The following is a 25,051-nucleotide window of genomic DNA, read 5'->3' as shown; positions in this document are numbered from 1 at the left end:
TAAAGTTATGTATGGGTACTTCTGAGCAGAGGCTTTGCTCTATATTTGGTGGCTGCAAGGCTTAAATTCTAGGAAGAAACTGTAGATGCTGGTTTAAACCGAAGATAGACACAAAATGCTGGAGTAACTCAACGGAACAGGCAGCATCTCTGGAGAGAAGGAATTGATGCCAGTTCAGCTCGAGTCTGAAGAAGGGTCTCGAACTGAAACATCACCCATTCCTTCTCTCCAGAGATGTTGGCCTGTTGAGTTACTCCAGCATTTTGTATCTATCTTTGGCTCATATTGCAGTTAGACTCAGCTCCTGTTATTAAACCTCTTATTGGAGTAACTAGCTAGGTATTTGGATACTAAAATATATCGAGAGCCACTGTTGATACAGATTAATGTGATCATTATGCTGGGCATATATGATGGCTACAATATATCCAGATGCTTTGCGTTGACCTTAGGTATTTTTTCCACATAGACTCACATGTTCTCATGGAGTCATAGTGTCTTACAGCGTGGAAACAGGCCCTTCGGCTCAACTTGCCCACACTGACCAACATGTCCCATCTACGTTAGTCCCACTTGCCTGCGTTTGGCCCATAATCCTTTAAAACCTATCGTATCCATGCAACTGTCTCAACTACCATCTTGTTCCATACACCCACCACCCTTTGTGTGATGGGATATTGTCTGTAGATTAAGAAATGGAATTCGACACAGCTCTGGTAAAGGTCTAGCAGATTTGGTGGAGCCCCTAATGCCATGATACTCCAACCAATTACCCTCTTCATCATGAGGAAGTCCATTCTGTCAGCAGAGCTTCAATCCCCACTACCTGTTGCTTTCTACCCATGGAGTAAGTGACTTTCACTCCTCTGCAGCAGTGTGCTGCAAATAGCAATATTTTGCTAATGAGAGTGAGATGCAAATAGCTTGAGAATGACTTTCTCATTAACAGCCATGGGCAAAGTATTTAGGCATGGCTCTTTAGCTGGAGCTCCACATCTGGTGGTAGATTTCTGTAGCGGTTTCCTTAGGGATTCTTTGGCCTCGTAATCATAGTTCACCAGAAAGACGGACTTGTGACCTATTCCTAGATACTCCGGGAAGTTAGCTTTTCCTGACCAAAGACTTTCTCCAAAAATTGTATTCATTTTATTTAGAGATACAGCATGGAAACAGTCCTTTCAGCCTACCGAGTCCGCAACAACCAGCGATCCCCATACACTAGCACCACCCTACACATGAGGGACAATTTTATCGAAGGCAATTAGCCTACAAACTGTACGTCTTTGGAATGTGGGAGAAAACCAGAGCACCTGGAGAAAACCTACGTGATTACAGGGTGAATTTACAAACTCCATAGACAGCACCTTTAGTCAGGATCGAACCCAGGTCTCTGATGCTTTAAGGCAGAAACAACCACTGCGCCACTGTGCTGCCCTGGCCCTTTTAAATATATTGGTCTGAACCCGCTCTCTCTCTCCCCTGTAAAATGCTGTAGACAGTTGATATGATGGCGAAACACTCAATTGTATGAAAAATAATCTCTTGAACTCTTGCAGTGGCATTCTCAAATTCTATACTTGTATCAGCATCAATAACCACAGTTCTCTTCAAACATAATACTTTTAAACACTCCAGCAATCCAGCTTCACTAATTTAAATTGTGCAAATGGGCACCAGATGTGTGTTGCTCCTGCACCTAAAGCACTAGAGTGACATGTGTATCAAATCAGAAATGTTCGAGGACTGATGGAAAACAAATATAACTGCAGAGGCTGGAATCTGAAACAAAAACAGAATTGCTGGAAGAACCCAGTCAATCAAGCAGAATATGAGGAAAGGGAAACCAGTTAACATTTCAGATCGTGACCTTTCCATTTACCTACTCTGTATGGCATTTCACATCCATGCAGCCCAGGTATTCAGGTACTGAACAGTGAAGATCATGTCGGAACAGAACAATCATTTAGAATGGAGATGAGGAAAAGCTTTTTCACCCAGAGAGTTGTGAATCTGTGGAATTCTCTGCCTCAGCAGGCAGTGGAGGCCAATTCTCTGGTTGCTTTCAAGAGAGAGTTAGATAGAGCTCTTAAAGATAGCGGAGTCAAGGGCTATGGCGAGAAGGCAGTAACTGATTGTGGATGATCAGCCATGATCATATGGAATGGCGGTGCTGACTCGAAGGGACGAATGGCCTACTCCTGCACCAATATTGTCTATTGTCTGTCAAATATGTGTCCTCTTCCCTCTTAAAATTCAGAAACAAATTGCTATTCAAAAAGTACACATAAATGCTGCTAAATGGCCCAGTTTCACATCCAAAAACTGATTTACTTTTTCAAAATTAATGAAGAAGTGTTCTGTTCTTATTCATTGGATGACACTGATCTGCCATTTCCTCCCTCAGAACTATTAAATAATGCATGGAGCTTTGAGCATTATGGTTTTCTACCATTGTTTAACCATTAACAATGTGTCCTAACAATAGCATTTGGCTGCCATTTGATTTAATTACCCTACAAAAAAGCCCATTTATAATAAAATTAATTTTAATTATTTAGGCACTATGCAATAAGCAAGCCAATCAAAATTATATTACAGGCTGAAGAAGGGCTGACCTGTTACAGACCTGGAACCACCAATCCATGTTCTCTAGTGATGCTGCCTGGCCTGTTGAGTTAAGCCAGCACTTTGTACCCTTTTTTGATGTAATCAGTCAATTGTGGTTATAGACACAAAATGCCGGAGTAACACAACTGGTCAGGCAGCATCTCTGGTAAAAAATAATAGGTGACGTTTCAGGTCAGAACCTTTCCTCACACTTGTGTTAGATTTGCAAAATAATTTTCAATCATCACTCTTCTTATAAAGGTGCAATTTTGTTGTATGAATTTAGATTGTCAATATAAGTTTATGATGATGAATATGCTACAGCAGTCAATAGCCAAATCTTTTAAAAACTCAGCAAGGTAATCTTTCATGGCTAATTTCATCAAGCTTTTAATATCTATTAATTAATAAATACACCGATATGTTGGAGTAACTCTGCGGGACAGGCAGCTTCTCAGGAGAGAAGGAAAGGGTGACGTTTCGGGTCGAGACCTTTCTTCCGAATCAGATTAATAAAAGTGTGTTTGTAACTAGTGACATTTGCTGTGAAGGAAACTTTTCTATTCTAACTTTTGGTTTAGATATTTGACTCGCAGGGGGCGGCATAATGGTGTGGTAGAGCAGTTAGTATTGCTGCTTCAAAGCTCCAGAGACCGGGTTTGATCCTATGTATTCTCTTCTGGGGCTTTAAATTTCCTTCGACATTTTAAAGATATGCTGGTTGGTAGACTAATTGCCCCCACTACTGTTGGGTGTGGGGAAACAATGGAGTGTTAATAGACGCGTGGGATTATAGGTTGGAACAAAATAAGATGAAGAATGGGATTGATGGGATCACTCTGAGAGCTGTCATAGACTTAATGGGCCAAACTGGGTTCGATTTTGGCTACAGGTGCTTGTCTGTACGTAGTTTGTACGTTCTCCTCGTGACCTGCGTGAGGTTTCTCTGAGAACTTTGCTTTCCTCCCACACTCCAAAGACATACAGGTTTGTAGGTTCATTGGCTTGGTATCAATGTAAAAATTGTCCCTGGGGCAGGACAATGTTAATGTGTGGGAATTGCTGGTCGGTGCGGACTCAATGGGTCGAAGGGCCTGTTTCCACACTATTTCAAAACTAAACTAAACTAAAACTGCCTCTTTCTACACCAGTGACACGCGGTGAGGTCAATGGCTAGGGAGGCACTGGCTAGCATCAATGACTCCTCTCTCTCCTCGGGGAGAGAGAGGAGTGGAGCCGGGGCTGTGTACGTGAAGCACGGCGACTGGAGGTGCGGGAGCATTGCCCCAGGACCGTGAGGGAATGACCCACCTCCCCCTCTCCCCCTCACATCCCCTCCCCCATCTACTCCTTGCTTCCCCCTCCACCCCTCTACTCTCTCTCCACCCCTCTCTCCCCTTCCACCCGGGGTAGATCCAGCGCGGGGCCCCCTTAGGCGCGTGGCCTAATTGGGAGCCCTCAGCGGCCCAGAGCCTCTGAATCGGGCGCTACAAATCAGCGAATCAACCTACTAGTCAGCACCGCCCGCAGCTGGAAAGCCGCTAGCTAACATGGAGGGAGAGTGAGGTAGCGTCAATTACGTGGGCTGAGGCTACGTAATTGATGCTCGTTCTCCCTCCACTGGGCCCAAGATACGTCCCCTCAGTGAGGCAGATGTGATCGCTGCCTCCCCTAGTGCTTTTTCATTGCAGTGTTATGACGAGAGCAACAAGCCTAAATTTAATATAGTTATACATGAAATAAGCTACCTGGACTATGGAAGGCGAGGATATGCAATGAAGGGGTTTGCAAACATTACATTGGTGATATACAGAGAGATAGTAACAGGCACACGCTTATTGCCCGCACTCCATCCAGTTTCTGAGGGGTTGCGCAATCAGAGAGGTGACTCAGCTCGTCGCTGGCTCACCTCTCAACTCTCCCTGTATTTGCAGCGGAGCTGCGCAGATTTGGCAATTTTTACTATAAAAAAGGATTATATTCATATAGAAATGACATTTATAACAGATCAGTGGAAAAATCTTTATATTTAATTGATTTTATTTTATTATTATTTTTCTTTATTTTTCTCAACAGCTATTTTCATTGGGAGTATGACAGGTGTGGCTCTGCTTCCCCTGCCTAACCTGAACGCATGTCCCTGTTCTACACGATTGAAATATGATAGCATGCTAGAAGTTTTAATTCAATGTTTTTTTTTGACATTCGATAAACATTGTTCATTAGAGAACTGATACATATTGGGATCCATAGTGTTAATTATTAAAAGACCCTTCCTTATACTATCTAAATGTAACAATTTCATGATATCCTAGGGTTAAGGGTTTCAATGGTCTCGTCTACATTAGTAATTTGATCATAGATGAGCTAGGTTTTCTTTTAAAGAATGGTATTTTGGGTCCTTTCTTTCAAATTGAAAGTGTGAAATCATAATCCAAAGAATTCTCAGGTGGAATAAATTATGGATTCAAGTAATTGCTGCCATGGCTTTGCAGCCTGCAATCACTGCCCATTGTCACCCCATTATCATATTTACTTGGTTCACACAAAGAGACCCTTTCTTGCTGTCTTGAACCATCCCATATTCCGGCATTGTGATTGAGTGGTAGTTGATCTTCGAATAATAAAATGCCACCATAAAACAATCGAGAAAGCTTTGCGAGCTGGCAAAGGCTTTGCCTGCTTGCGGATGCTGTCAGCGATTTTCAATTTTATTAAAATATATCCTAGAAAGTAAATCACAAGAATAGGCCCTTTGGCCCACAATGTCCATGCCGAATCTGATACCAAGATAAACTGATATCCTCTGCCAATATGTGATCCATATCTTTTCATTCCCTGCATATTCATGCACCTATCTAATAACCTCTTAAACTACCACCACCTCAGGCATCCGCCACCATCTGCGTAAAACACATATATATCCTGCACATCTGCTTTAAACTTTACCCCTCTTAAAGCAATGCCCTCTGGTCTTTAATATTTCCATCCTAGAAAAAGGATTTTGACAAATTAAAACATTTGTTAAATTAAATTTCAAGTCAAGAGAGTTTATTGTCATGTGTCCCAGATGGGACAATAAAATTCTTGCTTGCTGCAGCGCAACAGAACATTTTAGGCATAAATACAGATCAGATCAGATCAGTGTGACCATATACCATAGAATATATATATACACATATAAATACACTTTAAACACTCAGAGATATTAAAAACTTTAAACAAAACTGAAATGCATAGAAAGAAAAAAAACATTGATTTGCCAAACTGACCTGCATGCAATTTCAATGCTCGTTCCTTTGCCCGCTGTAAATGCTGGTAATGCAAAGGTCCGTAGCGTACTGCAGGAAAGGCAGCTACCAATTTGCTGATAGCACTTGCTGTTTGTCTGATAGTTGGTTTGTGTTTTTCTATCAGAACATTGCAGGCTTTCCTCAAGTCTTTTTGTTTGCCTTTTGGCAAAGTCACCAACATGGTTACTGTGTTGATAGTAAATCCTAGATAATCAATTACCTTGGTAGGAGTTAATTTGGATTTTACTGGATGGATTAGGAACCCAAGTTTTTCAAACAGGGTTTTGGTTGCCTTGACTGTTGCTTCCGCCAATTCTTTGTTAACTCCAAAGATGAAAATGTCATCCAAATATGCCATGACTATGTGATTTTGAGATCTTAGCAGCCCCAGAATTGGTTTAAGTAATTTGGTAAACAGTCTAGGGGCTGATGTCAACCCATTTGGCAGAGGCTTGTATTGCCATATTTGACTCATCCAGGTAATCTTCAAATATTTCCTACACTCTTTGTGAATAGACACCGAATAGTATGCATCTTTTAGGTCGATGCATGCCATATAGCCATTTTTGGAAACCAACTGAGTTGCTGTTCCAAAATTGTCCATTTTAAAGTGTTTGTATTGCACATATGTATTTAGTTCCGTAACATCCAAAATAATACGGATCCCTCTATCTTTTTTCTCTTTTGGAAAAATATTGGATATAAATTGATGAGGTTCTGTGTATGACCTCTCAATGACATTATTGTCAGATAGCGTTTCAATTTCCATTGTCTCTTTTTGGGAAAAGACATATGTGCGAGTATTAGAATGTGTTGGTGGTGGTGGTAAATTTAAATTGAACTCAATTTTGAATCCTTCTATACTGTGCAGTATGAATGGATCCTTAGTAACCCAACACCATTCTTTTAAGAAGTATTTCAACCTTCCCCCCACCTGTAAGTGAGGTTTGTTTGGTATGTTCCCCGAGGAACTGGTTTGACTTACCTCTGTTGTTACTGGCATCGTGGTGCTGGCTTTCGTCTTGGGGAGCAGAGCTGGTGGTTGCTCTCTCCTCATCCTCGCTGTCGGCCTGCTGGGGCCTGCCCCTAAAAAAGACCTTGTCTCAGGGGTGAATCTTCCTCCGGTGCCTGGCTCTCTAGGTGTAAATCGCCGAGAGCTATAGAGGTGGAATCTTGTGGATGGGTCCCTGGGTGTGGGCTGACCTCTTGTTATGAGGCGTACGGTTTTTGCCTCATCATCCAGGTCCCGTACCTGTCTAGACAGGTCTTCTCCAAACAGGTAGTTTGCGGGCTGGGTGTCGCTAGCTTTGCAAAGTGCTGCGAACTTCGAATTTATAGCCGGTTTTATAGCCTCTTTCCGTGTGCCGTTTATTTCGAAACGGGCATTACATAGCAGTGCCATGGTATCCCGCTCCCGCTCAGTGAGGATGCCTCCTTCCACACCTCCTGCAAATGAAGTGATTCCTGACCCCAGCAGGTTTAACACTTTTTGGAACATCAGTTCCTGGTTCCTGATTATGAGACCTATGTGTCCCCAAATTATGTGGTTCACCGCTTGTACCTTGATGGAAGCACAGTTTGATGGTGGGGGGTACCTGTTTAGGGTTTCTTCCATGACAAGATCCTTGAGTTGATGAGACGCCAAGTAGTTGATGTTAGTTGCTAGGTCTTCATCCAAGGGTGCTCCCAGTGCTGTGGAGATCGCAAATTTAGTTGATTGTAGGGGTACTTCCTCCAGTCCCCCCTGGGAGTGTTCCCCCCCTGTGCTTCCAAACTCTGAGCCCGGGTAATCCCCGTATGTACTTCCCCCTTCCATGGGGAAGACATATTGCTGCCCAGAGTATGAGGCTACTGGCACGGTCTGTAAATGGGACTTGTGATGATAATGCTCCTTTCTCCAGAGTTTATCATTGTGGAGCAGCTTCTCCACCAGCTGCTCCATGTGGGAGAGTCGTCCTCGGACGCTTCCCGATGAGGGAGGGTATCCCTCTTCCCTGGACTCATCCGAGTCTACGGGACTGGCAGACTTATGGGTGGCTTTACGTCCCGCCGGGACCACCACGATGCTGATCTCCTGCACCAAGTTCCTGCCAGTTCTAACGCCGGCGGCAATGTCGGCGAGAATGAGCGTCGTCTGCTACTGGGAATGTTGCGGTCTTCGGCACCGGTTTCCCCGCGGACCTTCTCTTTGACATTTTTGGGGCTCTGAAAGAAAAATCACTTCTTTAGCCCGAACAGAAAACGCAGGGTAAGTGGTTCAACTTTTCTTACCTGCCGCTTTTTTTAAAATCCCAACGGCTGGGAGGTCGCAGTGCCGCTCCCGTCCGTTGTGCGCGTTGCTTTCAGACGTAATGACGCGCACACAGACGGACGGCCCTTCTTCATGTAGTCACTCACGTGACTCCGAAGTAAAATCAACTTTAAAATCTAAATGCAAAATGAAATCAGGCTCAATATGCATGAGAACGCTTCCAGAAATTGTAACAGAGTCTTCCATGCATATAATGTGATTCCGCACAAAGATCACCAGGTCTATTTGAGTGTCATCAGATGGTATGTAATGTGTGATTTATATCAAGTGTATAATTTTCTAACACGGTTTGTTTTGGCCCATGACTTGACTTCTGGGGTAGGCCATGATGGGCATAAGTTCTGACATTGTTACTTTCATGGTCTTTTGACATGGTAAAGATTCAGTCTTTAAGCTGCTTCCTTTCATTCACTGTGGAGACCTGCATGGAGAGTTGAATGCTTCATTTCCCCAATTACTCCACGGTAAAGCCACAGGTGGAAAAGACTCCTCTGCTCCACCATTTAACAAGATAACGGCTGATTTAATTGTTAGCTCAGTTCTTCACTACTATGTACCTACTATAACCGCTTACCATTTGCTTAATTTTTTTCAGTCTTAAAAAATTATTGAAAAATATAGAGAAAAAGTTATTTAACAAAAATGGTCATTGTGATGATTCCGGCTTAGGAAAATAAATGTATCTAAATCCCCTCGTAATCAGATACACCTCGGCACTGATCCCTGAGGCACAACATTAGGCACAGGCCTCGAGTCTGACAAACAACTTTAAACTATCATACTCTGTTTCCTTCCATGAAGCCAATTCCCCACCTAGTTGGTAGAAAACCTAATCTCTCCCTGATCCCATGCGATCTTACCTTCCAGTGCAGCCTATCATGCAAAATCTTATCAAATGCCTTGCTGAAGTCCATATAGACAACGTTTATGGCTTTGCCCTTTTCAACATTTTTAGTTACTTCCTCAGGGTGGGAGATTGCAACCTTCAAGTCGTCCGCCCTGTTTCAATGAATGCAATCAACCTGACATGCACAATCAAATAAGATCAAATAGAACAAGTTGTCCAACAACTTTAGGCTGTGCACGCCATATGCAAGAAGAAGAAGAAGTTATTTCCTCAAAAACCTCAATCAGATTCATGAGACAAGATCTCCCATGTACAAAACTGTGCTGACTATCTCTAATCAGCAGCTGTCTGTCCAAATTGCCAAAATATTAATATTTATAACTACAAGATAAGTGAAATTATGTTAGAATCAATTTTTTTTAAACTTTTACATACAATAATATTTCTATTACAAATGTTCTTTTTTTTTAGTAATCTCAAGAATGATCTGAAATACATTAAGTGGAACCGTATAATAAATGTCAAATCAACAGATTGGTACAACTACATTCATGTTACTCTATTTAGAATCATGGATACATACATTACAGAAACAGGCTCTTTGGCCCAACTTACCCACTATTCCCACCCGCCTATGTTTAGCCCATATTGAGCCATATAAGGCTGGATTCAGAGCCGACTTTGATGGATGTAATAGGTATGTTACAATATTTACCTTCAGCGGTGCTGCAATTCTGCCACTGGCTGTGTGCGTGATTAGCCAAGAAAGATAGACCATAATCCCTCAGTGACCCATTTATAATTATTTATTTTATATTTCTATGAAAATTGTTCCCAATTGGACCCCGCACCTCCTAAGGCCGGCCCTGTTTGTATGAACACCAAAATCTGAGTTTGGTTTAGTTCAGAGACACAGCGTGGAAACAGGCCCTTCAGCCCACCAAATCCATGTCGACCAGCAATCACCCATACACTACATATCCTACATACTAGAGACAATTTACAGAAGCCAATTAACCTGCAAACCTGCATGTCTTTGTAATGTGGGAGGGAATTCGAGCACCCGGAGAAAACCTACATGGTCACGGAGAGAACGTTAAAGTCCGTACAGACATCACTCATAGTCAAGATTGAACCCGGGTCTTTGGTGCTGTAAGGCAGCAATTAAAAGTGATCACAGATCTCTAATTGTACAGATCAATTTTCCAAATGGGCTACAGTGTGAGAGATCTGGATCCAATTGCAGGTGAGAACATTAGGTCAAGTGACTATCTACAGCTGTTGATAACCCGTGTTCAACTGAATGAAGAGAGATTACTGAGTGCCTTCATGACTTCATTGCATGGCCCTGGCACTCTATATTGTTCAAATCCTAAATATCTTTCAGTGTACTTCATTGTAAGTGCTGTTAAGTGGATCATTTAATGAGAACCTGTAAGGTTTGTAAATGTGAAATGCCATTTGCCATTTTGGCAGTCAGCCTCCAATAAGATTCATTCAAGAGGTAGAAGTTCATAAATTTCAAAAGTGAAATCATTAATATTTAGACAAGGCCTCACTATTGATAATATTCACTATTAATAATACTGATTAATTCAATTAAATCTTTCTGAGTACGCCTTTATTGCAATGTCTTTCTGATAACTAAATTGCGGGGCATCAACCTACTATATGAGGGAATATCTGCAATTGTTTTCAGAACATTCCTTGAAATCAGTTACGAATTGTAGCACAGCTGCTGTATTATGTTGGCAGTAATACTTTCATCAAACCGATCGAAGACTATTGCTGAGATATACTGGCTTAAATGGCCCTGAAAATGTGTGAGTAATTTGAGAATGAGTATGTAAGAAGGCAGTGGATGTCAAGGAGCTTAAGGAAATCTTTCAAAGATTAAACACTGCCTTGTAGCATGCCCAGAAATGCCTTCTCTTCTGGGACACCTGCCATTGAGCCAATGGACTGAGTAGCTCCTCCTTTTCATCTTCCTCTAGCATCTTGTAGTCAATCTGGTTTAGGTCTGTACCTATTGTCGACTTAAACTATCTTGTCCACCAGTGAATAGTCATCATTTAGGGTCCATCATGTTTACGGTCTACCATCTCATCCCAGAGAAAACAACCCAAGCCTGTCCAACCTCTTCCTGTAGCTAATATACCCTAATCTAGGCATCATTTTGGTAAACCTCCCTCTGCACCCTTTCCAAAGCCTCCACATCCTTGCACTATTGGGACGACCAGAATTGCACATGATACTCCAAATACGGCCTAATCAAAGTCCTAAAAAAGCTGCATTATGACATCCTGACTTATTTTCAAAGTCCCGACCAATGAGGGCAAACATATCAAATGCCTACTTTATCACTATCTACTTGTGTTCCCACTTTCGGGAGATATAGACTTGGACCCCAAGAGGAATTTGCTCCCAAAAGGGCACAAAGTGCTGGAGTAACTCAGCAGGTCAGGCAGCATCTCTGGAGAACTTGGAAGGGTGACGTTTGCGGTTGAGACCCTTCTTCAGCAGGGCTGAAGTAGGGTCTCAACATGAAATATCACCTATCCATGTTCTCCAAAGATGCTACCTGACCCGCTGGGTTACTCCAGAACTTTGTGGCCGTTTGTGCATTAACCAGCATCTGCAGTTCTTTGTTTCTGCATTACGTCTGATAATTGTCGTAACCAGCAAACGTTGTCATTAAGGCAGTGCGAAGCACTCCAAACCCGCCAAGCTATTTCCACAAGGATTACAATTGAATCTCATGTCTAGGCTACAATGACATGATTAAGCACAGGATTAATGCTCCTATTTTGGACTGATCCAGTTTCTAAGCATTAAACCCACTAAGTGGCATGAATATGCTGGAATTCAAAAGCAGTGGGAGAGAAAATTCCCCTTGAGGGAATTATTCCTAAAAACAGCGGGTTGATTAAAAAAAAAAATTGCGGAGACACAACACACAGCAGAAATCAAAACCTGATTTTAATTGGAAATTAATAGCGATTCCATCTCCCCTTTATACATTATAAGTCGTCATGGATGTGTACATGTAAAGTTGGCATTTAGCCACAGACTGAACGCATAGTTAGAAGTACTATCTAGTATCCTTCAGTTATTAGAGCTTCCCAATTCTTAATCATTTGGCCGATTGGAGCTGAGGAACAGCTAGAGTGGTGCAACTCATTCAAATCACCAGACTAGAGGACATCAGTGGCGGTTCCCACTTCACTCATCCATGTTGTAATTATGCTAAAAATTCACCTTCATTGCTCGTAGCAAATGCTTGATTGTTTAATGGTGTGCATTAATCTCTATAGCTTAAATTCTGTGTTTCAGAACCCAAGCCATCCCAAAGTTGTTTGTTTAGAACTAAATTCGGAAGATGAACTTCGAAACCCTTCAGTTTGATAACGGAATATTTATTAACATTCATGTGAATAAGATTGAGGTCCCTTGTCATGGACTCCATGGATAACAGACATTCATTTTCCACTGTCTAGTCTCATTTGGAAAGATGTTTGTAGGCCAGACCAATAGTAGTAGCCTCACATGAGTAAATGGTCTTCTGCCCCTATGTTCTGTGATCTTATAAGCAAGAGTAGTCTGTAGGCCTGACAAATAATTTGACCAATATTTCAATCTTCTTTGGGGCAAGTTTCATAGAAGGTGTTGGGTGCCCGACAGAGGTGGTGACAGAAGCAGATATGATAGTGACGTTCAAGAATCTTTTAGATAGGCACATGGATAGAAGGGAATAGAGGGTTTAGATCATGTGCAAGCAGATGAAGTAAGTTAATCTCAGCATCATGTTCGGCACAGTCATTGTGGGCTGAAGGGTCTGTTCATGTGCTGTACTTTTCAATGTTCTATATTTTGTTCTTTTAGGTTGCACTGAAGAGGATTCCTTTACACTGATTAAAATTGTGACTTTTGCATTTAATGATTCAGATACTGGAAAAGCCTGAAGGGCAGCACATTGGTGCAATGGTACTGTTGCTGCCTTATAATGCCCGAGACCCAGGTTTGATCCTTACTACAGGTGCTGCCTGTGTGTTCTCCCTGCTATCGTGTGAGTTTTCTCCGGGTGCTCTGGTTTCCTCCCACACTCCAAAGACGTGCAACTTTATGTTAATTTGGTTTTGGTAAAACTGTAAATTGTCCCTAGTGTGTTCGATAGTGCTAGTGTAAGGGGTGAAGGCTGGTTGGCATGGACTCGGTGGCCCAAAGGGCCTGTTTCCATGCTGAATCTCTAAAGTGTAAAGTTCCTGCTAAACTCTTAACACAAATGGTATTCAATATTTTCTCGGGACCCATATTCTCTTGGGAAGCCTAAAACAATCTGTGAGTGAACTCTGACATTTCTTGTCATCAGGTTAAGCCTTTAGAAGGGTGTCTAGTGGCTTACGAACAATCACCTGGGTAGAACCAAAGGGCAGATCCCTTCAATAAACTGAAAATGGAGAGGAGAGGAATATGTGTCTGACGGTGGAACCTTGCTGGAGCCGTCTGAAGGATGATCTGCTGAATGAAGAGTCTGGTAGGGCGTAAGATGAGGGTTAATAGAACTCTGCTATTTTTCTGTCCAAGAAGAGAGTGGGTGAGAGTACATATGTGGAAAATAGTTGAGATGCAACTCAAGGCCAGTCCACTGTGGTAGAGGGGAAGCCACAGCTCAGGAAGAAGGAAGATGTTTCTGAAGCACCTGAGGTGTAAAGTCTCATCATTAGAAAAAATGTAAGAGACAAGGGAATTTGTAGAATGAAATGGAATCCTTATAGGAGACTTGTTGGAAACTATTGAATTGAAATGGATGTTGTAGTTAATCTGTCCCCTGAGATGGTTATAGTGAGATTCAAAAAAGGGAAGGGAATGGTCAGAGATGGACTTCTGAAGGTGAGAGTAGAGTGAAAATTGGCAGCAAAAATAATTTTCAAGTTCTGTAGTTCCCAATGAGATTTTCTCTCCAGAAAAAGAGATGCAAGAGTGGGCCAGAGTAGGATCGAAACAAAGACTGTTCCTCATATCTCACAAAAAGCAGGAATAGCAGGCCTACGCAAATGCCCATAGCTAAACCTTTGTCTGAGAAGATGTGAGAATGTTGAAGGAGAAGTTATTTAATGTGAGAACAAGTTCAGCCATGTAAATGAATATGCAAGGGGAGGGGAACTGGTTAGGCCTCCGCTCAGGGTACAAGCAGAGGGCCTTCTGAGGGCAGTCTGAAGAAAGGTCTCGACCCAAAACGTCACCTATTCCTTCTCTCCAGAAATGCTGCCTGCCCCGCTGAGTTACTCCAGCATTTTGTGTCTATCTTCAATTGAAACCAGCATCTGCAGTTCTTTCCAATACATGATAATGTGTGATGGAGACATACAATTCCATAGTGAAAACAAAACTGGTTCAGATCAGATCAGATAGGAGAGTATTGAAGTGGCAGAGGGTATCTGAAATGTCACAGATGTAAATAGAAAGGAAACGTGTCCAGGTAAAAGGAATGGAGTTAAGGTAGGAAGAATTGAGTTTGGTGAGACAAGAGCAGGCTGAAACAGTGGGTCCGTCTGGACAGTCCTACTGGTGGACCATGGGCAGGAAATAGAAGTGGGCTGAGTAGGGCTGAGGCACAACAAGATAGGTAAATATGCAGGGAAGCCATCATGAATAAATGAGTTCCATGAGTGTGGGAGACAATGGCTTGATGTTTGTTGGTGGATCATTCTTCAGAAGAGTGTCTGAGTGCAAAGGATTGATGACTGTAAGATCATGGTCGATTCACCAGACCACAGCAGCTCCATCTTTCTCCATAGCATTGATGATAATAACATGATTTGTTCTTAGTGAGAAGTGCACAGCAAGTTCAGGAGTGGGAAAATCAAGGTTGTCAATATCCTTCAGCATTCAGCAAAGAATAGATCTAGAGAGAGTCATTGCCACACAAAGTGATTAGGTGATTGGAAATTCCGGAGATGGGAGAAAAGGTCCACAGCCTAGTGTGAAGACCCTTGGCCAAAGCAATGGGCATGGAGGTGGAGTTTTACATTATGTTGAATTTGAAATAATGCTGATGCCTCTGCTGAAAACTAATCATCGGGAATCAGAGAAGAAAAGCTTATGAAGGATATTTTGTCAGGGGTTGAAACACTAGATAGTTAGGCTGGAGGAAAGTAAAGAGGAAGAAATATCAGGAGATATATTGGAATCCAAGAGTTATAAAAGTTTCCTTGACATCCAAAAATAAAACAAAAATGTTGTCTGTTGCAGCACTAAATGTGGTGGAGAGTGAAGTGAATTGCAGGCCACGGCAGTTTTGAGATGGAACGACAGCCCTCAATGCCATTGAACGCAATGAGATTTTCTCAACTCAATTCCCCATAAATCAGAAAGATTTGATGATCATTCCAAATAATGCTGGTGAAGGGTCGATGCTGTTCAGACCTGTTTTCCTGAAACTGACATCCTCTGGGTGTTAGCTGCATGTAATTAATCAATTTCACAGGGAAGGATTCAATTGGTGTGTCGTGAATATGCCTTGTGGAATTGTGTCCTTAGTAGACATAAAATACTGGAGTAACTCAGCGGATGAGGCAGCATCTCTGGAGAGAGAAAGGTCAGATTGGGAAAGGGTGGGGGAGTTGAAGTGCTGGGCTAACGGGAGATCAGGTAGGATAAGACAGACTGAGCAGAGGTGTTCAGTGAAACGATCGCCGAGCCTGCGCTTGGTCTCGCCGATGTAGAGAAGTAGACGCCTGGAACAGCGGATACAGTTGATGAGGTTGGAGGAGGAGTAAGTGAACCTCTGCCCCACCTGGAAAGACTGATTAGGTCCTTGGATGGCGTCGACGGGGGAGGTAAAGGGACAGCTGTTGCATCTCCTGCGGTTGCAGGCAGGCACGGAAATCTTTATCAAAATATGGAGGGGACCGGGGACACACAATTTCTTGGTGGTGGAGCGCGCATACACACACTCACACAAACATGCGCGAGGCTTTGGAGGCTCAATCCAGCACAAAATGCAGCTCAACTCTGCCTGTCTCGCCGGATTAACCTAAAGCTCTGCCTAGACTGACGGGACACCAGTGCTGCCTCTCCACGCTGGCTGTAAACCTGGGCCATACTTCCCGCAAGTCCAGGCAGGGCTGCAGATGAACCTGGTGGGACAGGCAGAGTTGAGCTGGGTTTAGCGCTGCTTCTCTGCGCTGGCTGTGGGCCTGGGGGCACAGTGCCCGTCTGACTCCCGAAGTCTCAGGACAGTGCCGGAGAGCCGTGATCGATCCTGGCTGCGGATGAGGCGCAGGTCTGTCACGTCTCCCTCCTCCAATCACCATGCTCTATCCTCAGTCCCACCCCCTGACCGACACTTCCCTCCTACAATCATCGCGCTGAATCATCATGTCCCACCCCATTGCTTGCTGACCGACGTCTTTCTCGTCCACCCCCACTGTCTCGCGGAAAGTGGAGATTTCACCGGGTTTTAAAAACCGAATTACAAAAAATTGTGGGGGGGGGGGGGGGGGAATAGTCCCCCACCTCTCAAAACACGGGGGTATGTGTCCCACCTGCCCCCTTCCCCTGGGATTTCCGCCCCTGGTTGCAGGGGAATGTACCTGGGGAGGGAGTGGTTTGGGTGGGAAGGGATGAGTTGACCAGGGAGTTTTGGAGAGAACGGTCCCTGCGGAAAGCAGAAAAGGGTGGAGATGGGAAGATGTGGCGAGTAGTGGGATGTGTTCTTAGTACATGTGCCCTTTGTGTGAATGGAAAAGTGTAATATAAAGTTGCTCTATGGTCTTGGCTATATGTGGTGACCAATTTTATCTTTAAAAAGCACTCATGCTTGTCATGACAAGACTGAACTTTCTGTGGCGTTTAATGGGAAACCGAATGGCAATTACCCCACTTTAAAAAAGAAGGTAATAGCACCATACAGCTTTCCTAATGTGGCCGTGGAATGATGCAGCAATTTAAACAAAAATCCTCAAATACTTACATTTAACCACATGGTTATCTTTTATGTTTTACTTTTCCATAAATAATAGTGAGAACTGCTCGAGTTGCTATTTTGACATGAAAAGCTCAAACTTTAAAAGCAATCAAGTTATTTTTTGCCAGATTTGTCATGTTTGATATTTTTAAAAATGTGATCATTACAACACAAATGCAGTTAACATGCCACATCCCATAAATTATTCATATACCCACAATTGATACTAATTTTATTGTTTTCAACCAATATTATAAAATAGCAGTTATTCAAACTATGTGATTATTTTGTAAAATTAGAAATTAAAAGTAACCATTTTCTCTTAATGTTTGCTGAGTACTGTTTGTGAAATCCCTAACCACATCTTTAACTGCTTAGGTAAGAATGAAAGCTACTAACATAGTGATAATTATCCTCCATAAGATAATTCCTTGTGATTTTTATTGTTATTATGATGAACTCTGAATAAAAGTAGGTGAATATGTAAAGAGTTCCACAGATTGTGATTGATTATATTTTATCCTTTCTATCCAAAGCATCATGTTAAATACAAACTTCAATATAATTCCATATTATGTAGGTATTAAGTTAAATCTAAAAAAATACACATAATGTTTATGTGGTGTATGATTGTGTGGTATTGTTGTATTATTCTGTGAAATGTTTCATTTTGTTAAACTCCATCCATATATGAACAGATTGTGAAATGTGTAGATTGGTGTAGAATCCTCTAGCTTAATAGAAAACAATATATGTTTTTTCTGCACAAATCAAGATAATGGCTTGTTTTCATTAATATTTAGGACATGCCAATGGGTTTACATATATTATATATGTGAAGATCAATGCATTGGAAAAATAACAAAAGCACACCTCCATAATAGTTATAATTGTTGTTAAACACAAATCTTTAAATCCTTTCACACTTCCATAATGCTACAAAGCATTTGGGGCTTGTGCTGAACAGATATTGTAGGGAGATGGATCATCATTTTTTTTCCATTGACAGAGATGTCTTTACCTAGCTCGGTCAAGGAACTTAATTGTCTATGGATTGAGTTACTTGTTCTTTGAAAAAGGGATGAATTTTGACTTGCAGTCAAAAGAGACATCAAGCATAACATGGATTTCACTCTTTTAGATTTTGTTTTTCCACTTTCATGATTGCTGGAAAATGTTAACTTTGTTTGAACAGTGAACTTCAAAGTAGGTGGATGTTGCCCTCTTACTGATCTTTGCTGTTCTTGTAATAGGCTAGACATTAGTGAAAGCAAACAAACCTGTAGCTTTAATTTAAGGTTCAATTGTTTTCTTGGTTTATTTGATTGATGTAAGAAGTGGTTAAACTCATAATACTAGAGGCAGAACCATAGTCTAATTTGTCATGTTAATCATTTTAATCTGAAATATTGTTTTATTCGTACAATTAAATGCAAACAGGTTTGTTGTCGTCTCCCCCCCCCCCCCCCCCACTCCCACTGCATATAATTGTATTCAAATTCATTGCTTTAGTTGGAAATAGTCTCAACTTTTAAAGTTAGAATCACTGGAATAAGCTTATTTTGCAACATATAAATGTTTCCTGCGAGAGAGCTTTTGTTATTCTTGATTCATAAGTCAAGCATTTTTTTACTCTAGGCTTTAGTTTAAAATTAATGTGCATATTCAAAGCAAAATTAGTAAGCGGTTATCGTAATGCAAAATTGAATCGCTGTGCTCGTAGCTGGCTGCTAGTGAAGACCGGAGCTTCCTTTAATTGTCATTTCGATAGACAAGCCCTACAGGGTTTTTTGTTCTGACCTGTTTAGCCATATATGGCTTGGTGACAATCCCAGCGTTCCTCGGCTGCACACAAGCAATACATAATCTTAGGTGTATGCAACTTGAAGCAATTTTGACAAAACATGCTTAAATTCTAGGATTTTCCCTGTGTTTACTCAACGAGCGCAAAGAGGCGGGTGGCACGGGCACATTAAAAGGAACTGGGTCTATTGTGTGACAATATTTCCGCTTCAGATCTCTTAGCGGTATTGGGTTTTCTGAAAGGTAAGAAGTGGCAGAGTGACAGATCTCAGTGCAAAGTGATTTTCTGTTCGTTTTTTTTTAGTTACTTGAGTACTAAATTTAATTTCATATGTTCTACCCAGAGACGTGCAAAGCCAACGGAAAAGTCTGTTAAGTTTCAAAATTATTCGTAACAACTTTTTCAGTCTCTCTCCAGAGAGCTCCATTGTATCTGTGCCGGCGACACGCACTCTGTGCAATCCCACTGAAGTAAATTTATCGATAAGAACAATCCACGGTTTTGCGCAGAATTTGCTGCAGTATCCTACACAATGGGCGCGTACTTAAATGCATTGGCATGAATTTGGAAGGAGAATACAAAATCATTTAACCAAAATTAAAAAATTACAAACGATCGTCCAAAAGTACTTCCCAATACATGTGAGGTGTGAAATATATTAGGGATAAAAATATTAGCATTAAAGTCTAGTACAACAATGAAATTCCCAACATACTTAGTTTAACTAAATACGTTTGAAATGCATTATTTGATGCAATTATTTGATTTAATTTAACAGTTGCATTTTAATGGTAGGTATATAGGAAAAATAATCTTGTATGGTACCATGATATTTATTTTATTTCAGTGACATAATTCAGTAAATGACAGAAAGTATATGTTACACCAGCCACCTTTATCTAAAATGTAATCCTAAATTATTTAATGATGAACTAAAAATATTCGCAATAATGCAGTCGAACCCAAAATGTTTAGAGCGGAAACATCGGCCCTAAGAGCACACGTGGAATAAATATTCATTGTTAAATGTATTCAGTTATTTTTAGTACGTAATTTCAAAATAAAACTATTTACATGCAGACCTGGGAGGCGGTCAGACTTTTTGTGTTCTACTCAGGCGAGCTTTAGGTGTGTGAACTGCCGGCAGCTTTTAGATAATATTAAAGTGGATACCAGCGAAACGTATGCTCCTCGCCTGTTGAATTAGGTCAGACACACAGCTGTCTGTTCAGAGACTGCGGACTTGCTCATTTACATAATGAATTTATTTAAGCTACTAAAGGGGACTGGGACAACACAGTGTAGATTCTCATTGTTGCGTTTTAGCCAGTGGGGCTGGATGCAGGAGAAAAGCTGTGGTTTGCATTACAAAAAACTTAGAAAGCCCCGAGGCAGCTTGGGCAGAACCACAAGATTGAGCAAACAAATAGGACGGATGAAGGTTCTGCCGTTTCTTTGTCTATGGATCACTGATATTATCTGCTGCTGTTTAATGGGGGGGGAAAAGGTACATTGCTTAGAGCAGTGACTTAGCGACACATAAGAGAATTTGGTGCTTCACTTTGCTGGTAGCTGCATACTCCGAAGTGTCATTTCCGATTCTAAGTCTTCCTGTCAAAGTGCACAGTGGCTTTTTTTTGTGAAGCAGCTACTTCGAGACGTTCGCCACTCAGGTTGCAGTGGTGACTGGACTGCACTCGCTCAGCTCTGCTTCAAGATCCACAACTACTATTATGTTATTTGCCTATAATTCGGACAATTGGTGTACTGAATGCAGACTTTTGTGTTGAACAGGAAAAGGATTATACTCGGAGATGACGGTTGATTGAATTCCAAAACTTGAATGGAATACTGCAGAATTCAGGGAGAATATTAAGTGCTGTAAGTACATGTTTGCATCTATTAAATCTCACGGAAGAGCATTTGGATTGCGAGATTATTCAATTCTCCAAGGCTGTGGCATCAGAAACACTTTTCCTACATTCGCTTCACTTGGTAACTTAGTAAACAAAAGCTAAAGAGACGGCGAATGTTTCAAACCTATAGTTATCGTTTATGATTTAAACCTTAGTTACTGGACCTTAGTGCCACACAGAATATATCTTTAAAATGGAAGAATATTACATTCATGTTACAGAAAGAATGATTTTTCATTACAGTCTGTTATTTCTATTCCTGAATAAAATTAAATTTCACCCATTTCTACCCAGAATTTCCCCATTTAAATACTGCCTTGTAGCAGGTGAAAACAGTATTTTGGGCAAATTCGTATGAAGTGAGTTGCTTTAGAGTGACTGCTGTTTTCATCCATGATTAGTACGTTCTAGTTAAATTAACTAGGTCAAATTGAGTGTATGGATTATTTGGTGCCATTTGTTAAACTAGGAAATGCTTTCTCTTTAAAAAGATAACAATTTGCTTGCAATGAGCAAAAAGGCAAAGTGTTCAACTCTTTGCACTACAGGTCAGCAGAGTGAACTGAGTGTACCAAGTCAAACATCAATTGCTTATTTATTTATTTATACTGCTGAAGATACTTTAAAATTGTTACGTATAAAACTTAACAATGGTACTAGGTTTGTTTTTGTGCAGTGTAGATTTTGTTAAATGGTCTGACGTGTGGAAAATATTTTAACATCAAAATGAATGTTTCATGTATTACATTTTCATTAGAGTTTCTTTACTTTAGTCAGAAATCATTATTAGTATTCTTTACCACTGTCACATTTTTATTACCCTCGCTAAAATGTCATTTGATTTTAGACTGTTAGCCTGAGTATATTGAACAGTAACTTTGTAGTCCTTCACAAACTATTCATTTTGTATATAACCGTAGCATTTGAGGGAGAATTCATTTTTAAGCAGACAAAATTTGTTGGGTTGAAGTGGAAATGGAATTGCAAGAGTAGCCAATTCAGGTAGATATGATATTTGTGCAGTTATGTGAGGAAATATTATTTTTTTGGCTCGTATTATAAATTAAATCTTTAAGTCAAGTCAAGTCACATTTATTTATATAGCACATTTAAAAAAACAACTCTCGTTGGCCAAAGTGCTTCACATTTGTTATAAGAATAGCACAACAAAACAAACTACATACATATATAAATGTAGCCCTCACTCAGATAAAGGTGGTGCCTCACTTACAGAAAGGTGGTGCCGGTTAAGGAAATAGATATTTCCATTAGATATATTCCTGAAAGATTTCAAATGGAAACTATTTGTCCTATTGTTATATTAGAAATGTTGCACTTTCATTTTTTTAAAATGATGCCTAAATTCCGATAATTATGACTATTGTACGTTAATTTGTTTTAGTTATTTCTCCAGTCTCTTTCTGTTCTGTCTGGGAGCATTTGCTCGATGCTTCTCGGCTTTAGTGGCAGTGCTAAAAATCATGATTTCATTAAGAGACGGAAAATATCTGTTGTCTCTCGATTTCACTTATTTTGAGTTGATTAATGTGAGTGTTTGTATAAATCAGTTTCTGTAAAATTACTTTTAAAAACAGATACAAGGTCCTTAAGTAGCACATTTAGAAGAAATAAATGCTTTGGAATTGTAGCAAAAAAAAATTACTGGCAGCTGGATGTGTGGAGATGCTAGCACCCTGTGGTGCCCTGACTGCAGCCAGGGGTTAAAAGTAATTTACTCCTTCTGTGCAGATTCCTTAGAATCCACTTAAAGTGATTTATAAAAGGGGATGTTTATGTTTAGCTTTAATTCCTTGATCTTAATTATTATTATTTTTGAACAATATCTTTCAATAATTTATTTTGAAAATTAAAAGACTGAAGGTGAATTTTGATCATGATAAGTTGTATAATTGCGCTGTAAAAGAAATGGCAAAAATGAAACGCTTAATAATATGGACATTTTAAAGTGTATAGTTAATTATTTGGAACATTTAAATTAAATAGGTGTCCAAAATTCAGAAGCTATTTATGTTTCCCTTTACTTAAAACCGGTACTTCTAGATTTCCTGTGTTTATAATTTGTATTCTACTGGTAGAATGAAATTATTTGTAGATTTTTTTTCTGGGGAGTATAACTGTGAGCTGGTGAAGAATGCATTTTTGCTTGACTCTGCGGTAGGGAAAATGTGATAGAATGTCTACCTTAAATCTTGTTTGATCATCTCTCCAAGAGTTTCCCTTCTGGAAATAATTTCTGGGGTTGAAGAGCACAGCATTAACAAATTTAATGTAGCAGTTCAGCAAGATGGCTAAAACAGAATGGTAGATTCAACAAGAAACAAATTGTGGGTGTGGGTCTACAGCTTACTGCAAATTGAAGGAAAGTCGTACATTAATTAAAGTAATTGTAAATGTGCTAATTAAATTTATTTTACAAATGCTGTTTAATCTGCCCCTTGTCTGCAATTGGCTTTTGAGATTCTTGGAGGGGGGAATATGAAATCCTTTATTGATTTCACTTAATGTGTTAAGTTCTACAGTAAAATGTCATGTCTAGGATTATAGAACATGCGTAATTTGTTTTTAAATGAATTTTGTTATTTTTACAAAATGAGAAATCTTTCTAAAATGATCTTGAAGTATTTTAGTATGTTCGGATACTAACCATGAGATATTTGTGACATGCAGTTGGTTAATATACCAAAACTCTTGTCACTGCATGTCACAAATGCCTGACTACTAACTTTTCAGTACTGAAATATTTAAGAATATATAACTTTATAAACATTTGACATATTACATATTAGCATTTAAAAGGTTATAATGTTGTGATTAAATTATAAAATATATCAAATCGCATTTTAACCACTGTGACAGATTCATCTTACATTTTTGCTAACCTGTTGTGTAAAGTTGGATTATTTGTGGGGGTGCATTTCTTTCCCCAGACTAATATTACGTACTGAGCAGGTTGTTGTGGATCTGATGTTTTCAAAGTAGGATTAAAACTTTAACATTATTTTTGTTAAATTGAGGCAAGTACAGTCAATGTGGGAGATGTGCATCAATGATCAAGCACCAATAACCTGGAGATGTATATATTTAATAAGCAAACCAGATGGAAGATCAATTTATCAGTATTATTACATGCTTTACTTCTTTTCCATTAACCACTATTTGAATGAAATGATTGTTGTGAAGTCATTACAATTATTCAGATATAAAATGTATTTGAAGGAAAGACAAATTTTCCAATGGAAAGTTAAAGGTAAACGGTCAACTTACCTAGACAATAAAGGTCTCCTATTCAGAGTGAACAGACGTCATGTTAAACACATACAAATTAATATGATTAGAAGAGAACACGTCTTGTTACAATATGACAAAATTGGGAGAAAAGGCGTATTATAAAATATATATATTATTTTTGAGTCATTTATTTGATGCTGTTGCCATAAAAATAATTGTGTTGCTCTCCTGATCAATATGACAATATAACCATGTTGGCCAAAATCAATGCCAATCTACTGTTAAAATAAGTCTACATATTAGTTTACATTTTGTTATAATACTGTGGTGTACATGTATATTTTAAATGTTTACACATGCTAATGTTACACATTCTAGAATTATTGTCTTTTGCTAGGCAAGCTGCTGTTATTGTTATCCTAGTAAATACTGAACCATACATTTAATTTTAAAATATTCAAAGCTCCAAAGAAACATTTGAATAAGATTATTGCCATGTCAGATTATCCAGGTATACTCATAAATAAACCGAAACAGTAAATAATTCCCTATTCAGAATAAATAAGAAAATAATGTATTATGATGATGAGCAATCAAAATTACTAAATCAAGTTTATGTTGGTTGTTAGTCATTGGTAAGTTAAACCATATGGAATTCTTTTATATATTTCCAGTTCAAAGACACCCTACTATATATACTGATTTTATTGCACCTCAATAAAGAAATGCTTTTATTTTGATAAGTTAGTACATTCAGAAGTAGAACTAATAAGTATAATTGAGAACTAAAAAATTAGTCAAGAGAGGGATGTTTAAGAGTTGCTTTGTTGAATTCGATGAACTGTAATGCTTCATCTCTACTGGCTTTGTTCTAGGGACATCAAAGGCATGCTTGGTTTGGGTTGAATTGAAATGCACATCAAAGATGCTGAATGCTGTTTTTTTTAAGTCATTATACTTTTAACAGGGGATTGATCTTTGTACTTTACAGTCAGAAATATTCCACTCACCTGGACTACAGTACCTGTTGTCAATTTGTATGATTACAGAAGCAC

General features: G+C 39.9%; 1 protein-coding gene across 16 annotated transcripts in view; it reads left to right on the top strand.

Annotated features, from left to right (window-relative positions):
* Positions 1–18,856: 18,856 nt before the first annotated feature.
* eya1 (EYA transcriptional coactivator and phosphatase 1) overlaps positions 18,857–25,051 on the top strand; it is a 158,795-nt gene continuing 152,600 nt past the window's right edge. For 9 of the 16 annotated variants that reach the window (XR_008723331.1, XR_008723332.1, XM_055634468.1 and 6 more), the window contains exon 1: positions 20,279–20,712. The gene's annotated coding sequence lies outside the window, so the exon portion shown is untranslated. The other 7 variants (XM_055634471.1, XM_055634462.1, XM_055634469.1 and 4 more) reach the window with 6 other exon arrangements.

Source organism: Leucoraja erinacea, chromosome 4, assembly GCF_028641065.1.
Source record: "Leucoraja erinacea ecotype New England chromosome 4, Leri_hhj_1, whole genome shotgun sequence".
Lineage (NCBI taxonomy): Eukaryota > Metazoa > Chordata > Chondrichthyes > Rajiformes > Rajidae > Leucoraja > Leucoraja erinaceus.
Note: the sequence above shows the minus strand (reverse complement) of the source record. Positions and strands in the feature narration are given on the sequence as shown.